Consider the following 9,551-nt stretch of genomic DNA (forward strand, 5'->3'; position numbering starts at 1 on the left):
CTACTTTATATTGACATTTATACAGCACATGGGGAAAGCCTCCAGGCCGACACCAGAAGCAGGGACAATTCAGCGAACATAAACAAATGCCACCGCATTACAACGTGAGATGCAAAAAATTAAAACAGCAGAGATAAATTAAAACCCACGCTACAAAATAAAATGAAATATAAATAAATTAAGCAAATAATCGGTGAACTGATCTGCAGCCAAAATGTGCCAGCGTACTCATTGAACCTGAAGACTTTCTAGCTTTTATATGAATATATTACTCATTACTAATTACTCCTTTCAAAAGTAATATTGTTACTTTACTTATTACTTTCTGGCAAAAGTAATTAGTTACATTACTTTTTCTTCATGCCCCACAAAAGTTGTAACTGTGTATCTTCCACATAAAATTCTTCAAGAATGTTACTAACAACATATTTCTGCCTCATCATTTGACCAAAATCCACATTGGACCGCAGTCAGAAGTTATTACAAACACTCAGTAGTGACTGATAGTGACATTCAAGGAGAAGTGTAGTATTAATCTCATTTATTGTCATGTGAAGTTTGAAGCTAACTGTATTTTCTCTGTTACCCATATACGATTATATTTCATTATGTATTTTATCAAATCACATAAGTTTGTAAGAAACTGTTTAATTTTCCAAAATGATTTTTAATTATAGTTATATAACGTACCACATGCTGATCAGAGGAGTGTGGGTGGGATGTAATGCCAGAGTAAAGTACAGCCACAACTTACACAACAGTGTCCAGGTCATCTTTTTTCCTGACAAAATCAATATAATGCAATATTTCTATCTGCTGAATTCCAAGCATGCTGCATGTGTGAGTCGTGAGAATTATGAAAATAAATCTAGGAATTATTTGATTTTAAATCAGCAGGGTTGAGGCATAAAAAATAACTAACTAAGCTGTTTTATGGAAGGTAACTGTAATATTACTGAAATCTTATTAGTAACTAGTTAGTGCCCAACACTGGTTACAACACACACTCTCCTCTAATCTTAAAATGTTCATGTTGAAGGTTCTTGACGTGAGATGGTGTTTGATTTAACCTCCCATTTCTGCGTTTTCATAAATACAATTTTAAAACTATGTTAGTATGTTTGATGATGTTTAGTCTTGTTAATATTAATTGGATTGGATTCACTGAATGTTTAATGCATAAAAAACACTTTTTTTGTTTAATGCATAAAAAACACTTTTTTTGTTTAATACATAAAAACACTTTTTCATCATATAGTGTGACAATCAGAATTGTGACAAAAATACATTTTTACAATCATAAAACAGACAAAAATACTTGTTTTTTAGTTTAGAACAAAAGAGAAATAGTATCAGCAAGAGTCACAAGCATTTGACAAAAAAAAACAAAAACAGGTTAAATCTTAAGAGAGTAATGATAAAGATTTATAGTGAAGTTAGTTCATTTTATATAGCCTAGAATAACTTTTATGTCACACCACATGACAATTTTAGGTATGAATGCAACAAATTGGTGAATAAATCCAATTTCCAATACAAAATCAAAAAGACCACATATTTTGGAAATTCAACACATCTCAATATTTTTTTATGCCTAATATTTGAAGTAAAACAAAACTTTTTTCAGGCTTATATGCCAACCACCTGGGTACAAAGTAAAAGCCAACAAGTTTTGTTACTTGTTAAGGCCCTTCACAGGTTTACGCCCAACACTTCCCTCCAAAGTCTGGCTCAAGGCGTCTCCATGCGGTCCTATTGCAACTTGACTTGTTATTATACACACACATGAATTCTGAAAAGTTTTTCTTTTTTGTATGAATTTATATATTTTGGATCTTCACTGTCCTTTCGGAGTCTCCACGTGTCCTTTTTTTTTTAAAAGACATTTAAATTTATCGTGAAATAAGCTTGTAGAAAATACAGTTTAGAATACAGTTTTAGTGAGAATCACCCTTCAGGTTAGCTGAAATATATAAGTATGACAACAGAATAAATGGTACATGCTTGTTTTCATGATAAGTGTGTGATTAATCACACAAAAAGGGTGTGATTAAAAAACTGTACCTATTGTCAGCTCTAGAAAATACAGTAGTAATAATAAAGACAAACCCACATTTATCAGACAATCAGTATATGCTATTCAAAACAACAAGCTCTACTCTACAACATCTTATAACGCAATAACACATAGTAGTAAGACATGAGCAGACAGCATTCATATTTCATTGCTACTCTATTTCTCCTTCCTGACAGAATCTAGCTTGAACGGATGTGGTATGACCCCTGGCCACATTTTCGACAGGCCACCGATTTCGACACTACACCCACCTTTACATTCTAGAAATAGGTCACCTAAAAACAGCCGTGGCGACTTTAGTGTTTGTAGATGATTTATAGGCACGGTTGCCTTGAACCGAGCGCGAGCTTACACTAAACTTTCCGGGCGGGGCACGCTTACATCATGTGCGAGATAACGGAGGAACCCTCTTTCGCTAATATTCTGACTAATAGATTTGGAATTTATTCCGTGCCTTGATTTTCACTTGTAAGTATTGGAGAATTATTATGGAGGCAACTGACGTTAATGAAACAAATTGCAGTTTTAAATCGCAGACTACAATTCCAGTTCATCAATAAAGTAAGAACCAGAGCCATTATGAACCTAAATATACTTGATCGAATTAAATTAACTGGAAAGTGTAGTGTAGTGTAGCAGATGTTTGCGGTCGGAATGTTCCGCGCTCACGCTGCATGCGCGCCGCGCCCGAGCGCACTAGGGGTCAAACGCGGTTCAAACCGCCTAGTGTGAGAACACCCCTTACAGATACACTTGTAGCGTTTCCACGCTTTTTCAGGGGAGAACAGGTTTTCTCGAAATCGCAAATCAAGGCTAAAGAAAACAGCTAACTTTACACTCCGTTTCGGCGACGCGAACGTCGAGAAAATATTCAAATACTTATTTTACAGTGTGTAATAAACACGTTATGGGACTATTCCTGAACTGTGCCTGACGCAAACAACATAAAATATAATATAATAAAACAAAATATAATATAAATATAATATAATATAATATAATATAATATAATATAAAAAAAAAAAAAAAAAAAAAAAAAAGTGCCGAGAGGACATGGACTTACCAATAATTAAGATGGTAACGGTTCTGCTCCTCTTGTCTACTGAAAAGGCGTGTCATCTAAAGATAAGCTCAAGCTTTCTGTTTCGTTTCCTTCTTCTCTCGTTGCCTGGCGGGCTAAAACCCATCTTTTGGCGCACTACCGCCACCACAGCTGAGCTGGATGTGAAAGGAAATCACGAGTAACTCATCTCTCATATACAGGTGCTGGTCATTTAATTAGAATATCATCAAAAAGTTGATTTCACTAATTCCATTCAGAAAGTGAAACTTGTATATTATATTCATTCATTACACACAGACTGATATATTTCAAATGTTTATTTCTTTTAATTTTGATGATTATAACTGACAAGGAAAATCCCAAATTCAGTATCTCAGAAAATTAGAATATTACTTAAGACCAATACAAAGAAAGGATTTTTAGAAATATTGGCCAACTGAAAAGTATCAAAATGAAAAGTATGAGCATGTACAGCACTCAATACTTAGTTGGGGCTCCTTTTGCCTGAATTACTGCAGCAATGCGGCGTGGCATGGAGTCGATCAGTCTGTGGCACTGCTCAGGTGTTATGAGAGCCCAGGTTGCTCTGATAGTGGCCTTCAGCTCTTCTGCATTCTTGGGTCTGGCATATTTCATCTTCCTCTTCCCAATACCCCATAGATTTTCTAAGGGGTTAAGGTCAGGTAAGTTGCTGGTCAATTAAGAACAGGGATACCATGGTCCTTAAACCAGGTACTGGTAGCTTTTGCACTGTATGCAGGTGCCAGGTCCTGTTGGAAAATAAAATCTGCATCTCCATAAAGTTGGTCAGCAGCAGGTCAGCAGATGACATGGCACCGCAAACCATCACTGACTGTGGAAACTTTACACTGGACCTCAAGCAACATGGATTGTGTACCTCTCCTCTCTTCCTCCAGACTCTGGGACCCTGATTTCCAAAGGAAATGCAAAATTTACTTTCATAAGAGAACATAACTTTGGCAGCAGCAGTCCAGTCCTCTTTGAAGCGAGATGCTTCTGACGCTTCTGTTGTTCAAGAGTGGCTTGACACAAGGAATTCGACAGCTGAAACCCATGTCTTGCATACGTCTTTGTGTAGTGGTTCTTGAAGCACTGACTCCAGCTGCAGTCCACTTTTTGTAAATCTCCCCCAAATTTTTTGAATAGGTTTTGTTTCACAATCCTCTCCAGGGTGCGGTTATCCCTATTACTTGTACACTTTTTTCTGTCACATCTTTTCCTGCGCTTCACCTCTCTGTTAATGTGCTTGGACACAGAGCTCTGTGAACAGCCAGCCTTTTTTGCAATGACCTTTTGTGTCTTGCCCTCCTTGTGCAAGGTGTCAGTGGTCGTCTTTTGGACAACTGTGAAGTCAGCAGTCTTCCCCATGATTGTGTAGCCTACAGAACTACACTGAGAGACCATGCAAGGCCTTTGCAGGTGTTTTGAGTTAATTAGCTGATTAGAGTGTGGCACCAGGTGTCTTCAATAATGAACCTTTTCACAATATTCTAATTTTCTGAGATACTGAATTTGGGATTTTCCTTAGTTCTCAGTTATAATCATCAAAATTAAAAGAAATAAACATTTGAAATATATCAGTCTGTGTGTAATGAATGAATATAATATACAAGTTTCACTTTTTGAATGGAATTAGTGAAATAAATCAACTTTTTGACGATATTCTAATTATATGACCAGCACCTGTATACTAGAAGAAATATGATTATATCTAAATGTAGAATTGCAATTCTAATATGTGGCTGCCTTATTTCTTTGCTTCCAAACATTAAACCACACATACACACACAAAAAAAAAAATTCTTATGAAAAACCACAGGGAGACCTTAAAGCTTTTCTTTTATTAACAACATATACATAACACTCATTATAAATTTGGGTAGATCAGGGGTGCAAAACTCAGGGCCTCTGACCTGCAAAGTTTAGTCCCAACCCTACTCCAACACACATACCAGGTTTTCAAATAAGCCTGAAGGTTTTCTATGAGTGTATGCACACCGGCGGCGACATTCGGCGTCTGTCCGCTGCGTCCAGCTACGACTCAGGATGCTGTTCAAAATTCTTGCCATGCCAGAGAGCGCCATCTGCATAGTTTTATATTAAATAACATCATATTTGTTTCAAATCATTGTTTGTACATTATACCAAGATACGACTGCTGCAATATACTTGCATTAGTTTTACAGCTTGAATAAAATGTAAACATATATAATTAAATGTATAATAAACATAGTCCGTTTAATCTTTTATTTTTCCTCCTTGAGACATTTTTACATACGCAAAATATTACAGTATTGGCCTGTGTAACATTTGCCTGTCGTGATTACATTCACTGTCGTCGGCAGCCACCTACTGGATTTACCAGGTCACAACCGTCACAACACACTTCTGGTAATTTAAATAGCGGAGTAGCGTACTGCGATGGACGATGAAAAACTAATCAACGAAGTTGGGAAATACCCAGAATTATATGCAATAAACCATAGATTCTTCAAAGACAACATAAGGAAGTCATCAGCGTGGAGGAAGATTGCCGATATCATCGGTTTTTCAGGTAAGAATGTCTCATTTTCAATCTGAGGTAAAGTCGTTAGCAACAACTGTATGTAATTGTATAGTACAATCATAAAATAATGTACAGTACAGACATTGTCTTTATTTCATAATGTCCTTAAAGTTATGTTGATCACAAACTGACAATTATGTTATTTTATGTAAACAAATCTTCATGTTGTATTAAGAAAAACTATCTCAAAAGGAATATGATTATAATTAAAATTAAAGAAATAAGCATACCATATACAAAAATTATGTAGCATCTTTGTTTTTATTGAGCAAACACATCAATATTAGTAGCAACTGCATAAGAAATGTTGAAATTGCTTATAATAATACAAAACAATGCTAATAATTGATGAATGGCAATCTAGCCTAATATGAATGCTAATGATAATCAGTGACTAAATTATGAGCTAAAAAGGAATAAGATATCTAGGAAGTGATCAAATCTAATATCAATTAAATTATTAAAATAAAGTCAGTATAGTGACCATTACACCATTTCATTCTGCCAAGACACATGTATCTTTATCTCGAACAGTGTAGGCCTCCCTTGCACCACAAGGTCCACCGGCAGTAGAGATTCTCTCCATTGATCCAGTAGTTGGAGCACTGGTATTTAGCCACCTCTCTACTTGAGAAGGAAGTTGTGCAGGAGGCATGCTGACAAAATAAGGCTGTTTATTTTGTCAGGGTGTATGTTGATCCTGCTATGCAGGATCCTCCAGCGAGATGACAAAATGCCAAAGGCATTTTCCACCACATTGCGTGCTCGAGACAATCTGTAGTTTAAGATGCGTTGTTGTGTGGATATGTCTCGACCAGGGTAAGGCCGCATCAGGTAGGTTTTTAATGGGAATGCTGCATCCCCAACAATGATCAATGGCATGTTCCCCAGATGCTCTGCTCCTGGTAGCTGCTGATCATCTGGCACCTCCAGCTTTTTTGCATCCAATGCCTGCCCTATGGCTAAGCCAGCAAAGACCCCCCCATCACTTGACCATCCATACTCTCCAATATGGACTAGACGGAAGCGATATTCAGCATCGACCACAGCCAATAATACTATAGAGAATGTTTTTTTGTAATTGAAGTAAAGGCTGCCTGAATGTGGTGGTGCAAAGAGGAGGATGTGCTTCCCATCTATCGCTCCTATGCAGTTAGGGAAATTCCACCTACAAGGCTCGAAATTGCGACCATTTTAGTCGTACATGCTCCCTAAATTTAATGTGTGCGACCTCAAAATATATTTGGGAGCATTTGTGCGAGTGCAAATAAATGTTAAGGTGCGACCTGTTTTCATTTCTCTACAAAACCCTGGCTAATTACTGCACAGTATGTGCCTGCTGTGAGCTCATACACTGACCGGTCCACAGTTCTATCACATAATCATGTACAAACAGTATTGTCATCGTTTCATAACGTTGCGGTTGAAACACTGATGGCAGATGGACTATTGTGATGATGTCTTTCAAACTTTCCTGGACCTTGAAACTGTTATTTATTTGGCAGTCTATGGGAAAGTCTCAAGCCTCCCTGTTTTCATCCAAAATATCTTAAATTGTGTTCTGAAGACAAACTAAGCTTTTACGGGTTTGGAACGACATGGGGGTAAGTGAAAATGACAAAATTTTCATTTTGGGATGGAGTATCCCTTTAACACAAACAGAACATTTTCTGTGTACAATAATAATATAGGCTATAGGCTAATATTTTGGACTCTGGGAAGACCGCTGTGCTAATGCTTATCAATAAATGAATAAAAAAGAAAAAAAAAACAACCAAACAAACAAACAAAAAGATAAAATGAAATATAAACCTCAACAAATAAAATAAGACAAAAATACAAAAAAACAAAAATGTAATAAATAAAAAATATAATAATAAATATACTAAATATAATAAAAAACATTTTAAAAGCAATAAATATAATAAATACATAAAACAACAACAGCAGTAAAAATATTCTAAATTTATATATTATATACATAATTTATAATTTAATTTATATGATATATTTTAACAGGAAGCAAGTCCCACTCAAAGGTATTCACAGATCAGTGACCAGGTACCTATCCTGGTCAAGTTTTTTTCTGGAGATGATCTAAGACCAGCCAACAAAATTAATTTTCCAATGGCAGAGGAGATGGAGGAGGTGGGGGCCGGCTTTGCACACCTTGCTGGTCATGAGGCATTCTGCGGTGTTGCTGGTGCCATTGACGGGTGCCACATCAGGATTCTTCCTCCTGCAGATCCACAAAAAAAGTGCTATATAAACAGAAATCTTTTTCCTTCCATCATTCTACAGGGCACCTGTGATGCCAAGGCCTGCAGCATCCTATTGCAATCATGACCCCATACCGCCAGTCTGTCGCATGTAAGAACACCCATTTATTCACACACAGAAGATACAACAAATTGTTACTTTCTTGACTTTGCAGTACACCACACATTTTCGACACAATCTTTGATTTGCAGGCCAAGTTGAAGCCCGATACGACAGGCATCACGCACTAGCAAGAAACATCATCGAGCACACCTTCAGGATGTTAATATGCACTGGTGTGCCATTTTCTTGAGGGCCATGAAGATCAGGCCACTGTTTGCGCCAAAGGTGATTGGTGCCTGCTGCATCCTTCACAACATTTGCGTGATGGGAGATGATCTAAGGAAGAGGAGGAGGAAAGCCATGGACAAGAAGGCAGCGAGGATGACATGGAGAATGCACCAGTGGATGAAAGGGACCTGTCAGGGAACCATCTCAGAGGACGTCGTGCCGCTCAGCTTTCTTCTCCTGAGGAACTGCCTGCATGTCTGAGTGAACATGACTATATATAGACAGTAGCCTAAACCTTTCCAGATGATGCCATGTTCACTAAAAGATGAACATAAACAGTTTAACATAGTTTACATATTAGATCAAATATATATATATATTTTTTATAAAGATAGATTTGAATATATAGGTAAGTAGATAGATATAAAGATAAATAGATGTATGTTTTCTTGATGTTGGCATGTTCTTCTTGATGAGGTTTAACTGCATGACTGTAAATAATTGTAAATAACTGCAAGTCACTGGATTTTAAATTATTTGTGTTTTGTTGTAATTATAAAGAATACAAGAATGCTACAAGAATAAATTGCCTAGATAGAATAAAATATTTCTTTATTTTATTTAAAGGTCACTTATTGTACACCTTTCTGGAGTTTTATTTTAGGTTTTGATGTCCTTTTGACACCTGTTCAATTGCTCGGTAACACAAATTGCTAATCAGCGAATCACATGGCAGCAACTCAATACATTTAGGCATCTAGATGTGGTGACAATGACTTGAAGTTCAAACCTAGCATCACAATGGGGAAAAAAGAGGATTTAAGTGACTTTGAACGTGGAATGGTTGTTGGTGCCAGGACGGGCTGGTCTGAGTATTTCAGAAACTGCCGATCTACTGGGATTTTCATGCACAACCATCTCTAGGGTTTACAGAGAATGGTCAGAAAAAGAGAAAATATCCAGTGAGCGGCAGTTGTGTGGACGAAAATGCCTTGTTGATGTCAGAGTTCAGAGGAGAATGGGCAGACTGGTTAGAGATGATAGAAAGACAACAGTAACTCAAATAAACACTCGTTACAACCAAAGTATGCAGAATACCATCTCTGAATGCACAACACATCGAACCCTGAAGCAGATGGCCTACAGCACCAGAGGACCACACCGGGTACTGCGCCTGTCAGCTAAGAACAGGAAACAGAGGCTACAATTCACACAGGCTCACCAAAATTGGACAATAGAAGATTGGAAAAACGTTGCCTGGTCTGATGAGTCTC

The 9,551-nt window shown here is 37.1% G+C and overlaps 1 long non-coding RNA gene across 1 annotated transcript; it reads left to right on the forward strand.

The window, feature by feature from the left end:
- The first annotated feature begins 4,824 nt into the window (after positions 1-4,824).
- Positions 4,825-8,647, forward strand: LOC109070243. Its single transcript, XR_002014358.2, has 3 exons — positions 4,825-5,715; positions 8,029-8,097; positions 8,199-8,647. It is a non-coding gene; the product is annotated as an uncharacterized LOC109070243 (long non-coding RNA).
- Positions 8,648-9,551: the final 904 nt, after the last annotated feature.

Source organism: Cyprinus carpio, chromosome B3, assembly GCF_018340385.1.
Source record: "Cyprinus carpio isolate SPL01 chromosome B3, ASM1834038v1, whole genome shotgun sequence".
Classification (NCBI taxonomy): domain Eukaryota; kingdom Metazoa; phylum Chordata; class Actinopteri; order Cypriniformes; family Cyprinidae; genus Cyprinus; species Cyprinus carpio.